This window comes from Felis catus, chromosome A1 (assembly GCF_018350175.1).
Source record: "Felis catus isolate Fca126 chromosome A1, F.catus_Fca126_mat1.0, whole genome shotgun sequence".
In the NCBI taxonomy this organism is placed as follows: domain Eukaryota; kingdom Metazoa; phylum Chordata; class Mammalia; order Carnivora; family Felidae; genus Felis; species Felis catus.
The window spans coordinates 136,661,301-136,667,300 of record NC_058368.1 but is presented as its reverse complement, the minus strand read 5'-3'; the positions used below and the strand labels follow the sequence as shown (position 1 = coordinate 136,667,300).

Below are 6,000 nucleotides of genomic sequence, written 5' to 3'. Positions count from 1 at the left end.
AAAGCCCTTAATGTAGTAGGTTAGAATTACTTATTTATAGATCAGTGTCTTCTCAGACCAGCGGTTCTCAAACTTTTTGGTCTCGGGGTGTTTTATATTGTCAAAAATTACCGAGGATGCTGAAGACCTTTTATATGTGTAGATAATATCCACTGATACTGTATATTGTAATAAATATCCACTGATATTTATTATAAATTAGGAAACTCTTAAAATTCTTATTTATTGATTCACTTAAAATAACAATAATAAATGCATTACATGTCAATATCTAAGAACGTATTTTTATAAAAATTATTATATTTTTCAAAACAAAAATTTCAGAGAGAAAAGTAGGATTGTTTTACATCTTTTACAATGGACTCTCATACCTGCTTTTGCATTCAATATGTTGCAATCAATTGTTTTGGGTCGAAGTACATGAGGAAAGTCCAGTGTCACACATAGTTGGAGAAGGGAGGGTTAGTTTTATTAGTATTATTTTATTTTAGAGAGAGATAGAGAGCATGAGCGAGGGAGAGAAGCAGAGAGAGAGAATGTCAAGCAGGCTCCACGCTCAGCACAGAACCTGATGCAGGGCTCGATCCCATGACCCTGGGATCATGACCTGAGCTGAAATCAAGAATCATATGTTCAACAGACTGAGCTGCCGGCGTGCCCCAGGAGCAATATTGTAATGGCCTTTTCAAGGTCATTGTGGATATTCTTCTAAATATTATGCTAAAACTTGACAGGTGGTAGATTCTTAAAGTTCATTTGCTTTATTTTTTAAAATTTGTTAATGTTTATTTTTGAGAAAGAGAGAGAAACAGAGACAGATCACGAGCAGGGAAGGGGCAGAGAGAGAGAGAGAGAGAGAGAGAGAGAGAGAGAAATCAGAAGCAAGCTCCAGGCTCTGAGCTGTCAGCACAGAGCCCGACATGGGGCTTGAACTCATGAACCATAAGATCATGACCTGAGCTGAAGTTGGACACTTAACTAAGCTACACAGGCATTCATTGAAGTTCACTTTCAATGTGTTATCTGAAAGCAAATCAGTGAACTTTGTGTATTTTGTTACATTATAATCCATTGGTCTATTTTTCACTTTGAAAGGATCTTTTCTCCATGCATGATTTTGTGACATTATACATTTTGGTAATTTGGAAAGATTAATTCACTGAGTTATACACATCATTCCATTTTGACAATTTCACTATATTATACCAAAAAATAAATTTTTAATATCACTATCATTCTCATCAGAGCAGTCTTTAATTACTGGGAAGCTACAAGCTCTTGTTTTCCAAAGCTCTATTTCATTTGAAAGCTCAAATTGTGTTGTTGGCTATAAATACTGTCGGTTGTTTTCCTTGAAAGGACAGGCTCACTTTGTTCTTTTTCGAGAAAATGTCTGCCAAACAACCACGGTTTGTTTGTCAATCGTTCTTTTAATAAAAACCGTTCCATGAAAAAAGTGGCTAGTTCAGCTTGCAACTCAATCACACAAATCTTTTTCCTCTAGACAAACATCATACTTCTGTGTGCAGCATAAGTGCTTTACGGGCACCTGTTTTATTACACAGAATACTAAAAATATGTGTACTTCAGGTTGAAATTGAATAACATTAATCATTTTTCCTGCTTTGTCAAATTGGCTTTTTTTTTTTTTTTTCCAATGCAGTGACTACTAGTTTGTTTGGTGCCACTGCCTTGATTAATGCTAAGGAATTCATGCTAAGTTTTATCCATCGTTACTTTGTACCATGAATGCAAATGGCAACACAGTGGGGAAACAAGCAAATGCCATCTTAGTATTATGAATAAAGGAGTCTGACCATGAAGATCCCCTGGAAGGAGGACATAGACCCTCAAGGCTTCCCTGACCACTCTTTGAAAACTATGCCTTAGAACATAAATTTCTTGAAAGCAGGTACTGCTGTCTCAGTATCTGTGTGTCCCTAAGACCTACACAGTGTCTGGCACATGAATAAATGTATGCAGTAAAGATTTGCTAAATAAATGAATAAATCAGAATGACTTAATTCTGTTTGCCTAACAGTTTCCTCGCCTCTTACAGAATGTTCTGAACCTAATTTACTTTCTTTGATGACTCAGGGTCATCATTATGAACACTGGCTGAAATACAGTGACAGCTCTGGGGATATTGTCCCTGCAATAAATTGTCAAGTATCTACTTCACATAGGGGATTTTACTTACTCATTCTTGGCTTATTTGCCTCCTTCCTTGCTGATGAGCTGTCAGCTACCACTCACTGATGATGTTAATGTTATGACCTTGAAGAAATATCTCTAACTTCCTCCTTTTTTATGTATCTTTTAATCTGTAAATTGAGAATATTTAAGTGAAATAGGGTAAAACTTTTAAGTGAAGTGAAGCTTCTGAGTTGTCTCTTGAATCAAGTACATGAGCTTTAGTGCATGGATTTGCCAAAATTTATTTGGTTAACTAGGGGGCTCTTTCAGTTTTGTTTCTCATCCTGAGCCACCCCTGTTTCTCTGAGATTTCAGGATAACTGAGTTTTGCATAGATGAAGTTTTACTATAAATGTGATTGCAAAAAATAGCCAAAATACACCAACTTATAATTTGAGTTAAATAAAACCATATATCTCCTGTTATGGAGAGGAAGGTGCAGGTCTTCCTTGACTTATGATGAGGTTATGTCCTTAAAAACCCATCATAGGTTGAAAATATTGCAATCTGAAAAAGCATTTAACACACCTACCCTACGGAACATCACAGCTTCACCTGGCCTGCCTTAAACTTGCTCAAAAAACTTAGATTAGCCTACAGTTGGGCAAAATCATCTAACACAAAGCCTATTTTATAATAAAGTGTTGAACATCTCATGTACTTTGTTGATACTGTAGTGAAAGTGAAAAACAGAGTGGTTGTCAGTGTATTAGTTGTTTACTGTCGTGTTTGTGTGGCTGATGGAGCTGAAGCTCGCTGCATCATGAGTGAGTATCTACTGCATATCGCTAGCCCGGGAAAAGATCAAAATTCAAAGTGGGAAAAACAGTTTCTACTGACTATGTATTGCTTTCATGTCATTGTAACATCGAAAAATCTTAAGTTCGTTGATGGGGGGTAGGGGAGAGGGGAAAGTAGGTGATGGGCATTGAGGGCACCTGTTGGGATGAGCACTGGGTGTTGTATGGAAACCAATTTGACAATAAATTATATTTAATAAAAAAATAAAATAAAAGTCTTTGCTAATCATCCTCAAAAAAATAAAAATAAATAAAAAAAAAGAAAAATCATAGTTCAAATACCATAGGCCAGACACCCTATGTAGATCTGATTTTGAGAAATCTTCAAATTGCCATACCATAATTAAAACAAATTCAAATTATTGGAATAGGGAAAGAGGAACTACAGTGGGAGTATCATAAGATTCTCTTAAAAAGAATTGAACTTTACTGCTTCATCTTTAAAATCTTAATTTTGAATTTATGAACTCATCTTGTACTGTATTAATTTATATCTAGTCATATCATTTTGTAAGGTCGTTACAAATTAATAGTGCTTTAAACTCATTTTAAAAGACCACTTTGAAAACTGACATTCATTTTTTTGTATGAATTCTGTGTGTGTTTTTAGTGTTTACTTATTTTGAGGAGAGGGGAGGGGCAGAGAGAGAGAATTCCAAGCAGGCTCTACACTGTCACTAGAGCTGGATGTGAGGCTTGATCCCATGAAGATCATGACCTGAGTCGAAATCAAGAGTCGGTCACCTAACCAACTGAGCCACCCACGTATCCCCCCTTTTTAATTTTTTTTAAAAATTCTGTTTTTAAAAATATTTTCAAAGAGAAGGTTACTATTTGAGGTATATCAGAGCTGAAAGATGTGCTCATAAAATACTGAAAGTGACTTCTAAGTTTATGGACAGCAAGCAGCAACAAACATTTCTTTTCAGATAAAATAAATGTATTTAACAGCATTTACAAGGTAGTTCATTACATCACTTCTCACATCTTTCTTATGCAGTAGAGAAATAGAGAAAGAAACCTGCCCATCACAAATCTTTGCTTGCAGTGGTAACCCCAGGATGTTACAAGGGAAGGGGAAATTGACCAGCTTTCAGGTTTGAAGGAGGAGAAAACTTCTGAGTTAAAGGTGTAATTAACTAGCCAATCTGACAAAGAGTGAAAGGCAGCTGGGCTCTATCTAGCCTTTGCTTTTTTTTTTTTTTTTAATAGTAAAGCTGCATTTGATCAGGATATTTTTTAAGTTAATTTATTTTGAGAGAGAGCGTGCAAGCAAAGGAGGGGGAGAGAGAGAGAGAGAGAGAGAGAGAGAGAGAGAGAGAGAGGGAGAGAGAGAGAGAGAGAGAGAGAAAAGAAACCCAAGCAGGCTCCACAACGTCCGTGCAGAGCCCTGTGCAGGGCTCAACCCCACGAACCAGAGAAGTCATGTCCTGAGCCCAAATCAAGGGCCAGGTGCTCAACCCACTGAGTCACCCAGGCGCCCCAGCCTTTGCTTTAACCAGTGGAGGGACTCCCCAGTGCTTGGGAGAGGTCATCAATTTCCATTTCCTCGAGCCTGGAGGTCTCTGGAATGGTGAAGCTGTGAAAGTCCAGATCCTAGCTTTGAAGTCTGCAGTGAAGCCGTGCAAACCCAGGGGTGGAGGAGCTGGCTAGTCAGGTGAGCAGCACTGGCCAATTCAGAGGGCACTCGGCGTAAGGATGCCAGACAAATAAAGTAGTCTCTCTTTAGCCGCAGTTTCTCTTTCCCCAGTTTCAGTTACCTGCGCCAAATGCTCTTCAGGTGTGGATGAGCCTCCCTTTGAGGAATCATCAGAAGGACAATTAGTAGCCTATCGCCAAGTCTCAGTGCTTACATCATTCACCTACGTCATCTTATCACGTAGCCGTTTATCTTCTCCCTTCGTCCGAAGGTGGTGAGTATAGTAAGAGAGACCGCATTCACATAAGTTTTATCACGATATATTCTTACAATTGTTCTTCTTATTGTTGTTGGTAATCTCTTACTCTGCTGAATTTATAAACTAACCTCCATCGTAGTTATGCCGGTATTGGATTCAGTGCTCTCCGTGGTTTTTGGCGTCCAATAAGGGTCTTGGCACGTGTCCGCCCCCTCCCCCACAACCGCATAAGGGCGAGGTGCTGTGCGGGGAGATTCCATTCTTGCCCAGAAATTTGCTACTGCAGGAACACAGCATTAAAGAATACAAATCTTGCTTGCCACCGTACTTCCGAGGCTCTGGAGATGTGGTGGGGGTAGTTTCAGGCAACTGATTGCAACCAGTTAGCCTGATGGGGAACTTGCCCTCGTTCTCCTCGCCTCTGAGTGTGTCCACATTGGGGAGAACAGGATTGTCGACAGGCAGTCGCTGAGCTTTGGGGTATGGAATTCACCAAGGGTTTAAGGTGCCCTTTGAAGTCCCAACAAATACTTAAAATCAGCTGAAAGGTAGGCTGTTTTGTTGTTGTTTTTTAATTTTTAATGTTTATTTATTTTTGAAGGGAGAGAGAGCATGAGCCGGTAGGGACAGGGAGACCGGGAGGGGCAGAGAGAGGGAGACAGAATCTGAAGCAGGCTCCAGGCTCTAAGCTGTCAGCACAGAGCCTGACACGGGACTTGAACCCACGAACCACAAGATCATGACCTGAGCCGAAGTCAGACGCTTAACTGACTGAGCCACCCAGGCGCCCCGGAAAGGTAGGTTTTTGAAGGCTGCCATTTTGAAGGCTGCTGTGCGATTTTCACACCTCAAATAGTTTCACCAGGTCTTCATATTGTTAAACTCCTTTTGGGGATAGGATGTGTCTGAGGAGTCTCCTAAATATGGGACTCAAAGCTCAAACATGGCTTCCCATTTCCAAGAAATACTCTTCACAGTGGTAACCTAAAGGATATAGGCCTGAATCTGGGCTTCTCTCTCTTGAGAAAATCAGGCACTGCTCTAAAGCTACTGGCCTTCATGCCAGACAGCTCCTCCGCTTCCATGCATTTCCACCAGGCATAGGA

The 6,000-nt window shown here is 39.7% G+C and overlaps 1 long non-coding RNA gene across 2 annotated transcripts in view; it reads left to right on the top strand.

Annotated features, from left to right (window-relative positions):
- Positions 1 to 4,389: 4,389 nt before the first annotated feature.
- LOC123386602 overlaps positions 4,390 to 6,000 on the top strand; it is a 121,045-nt gene continuing 119,434 nt past the window's right edge. For both annotated transcript variants that reach the window (XR_006600727.1, XR_006600726.1), the window contains exons 1-2: positions 4,390 to 4,653; positions 4,747 to 4,909. This is a non-coding gene — a long non-coding RNA (uncharacterized LOC123386602). The remainder of the gene's footprint in view (positions 4,654 to 4,746; positions 4,910 to 6,000) is intronic.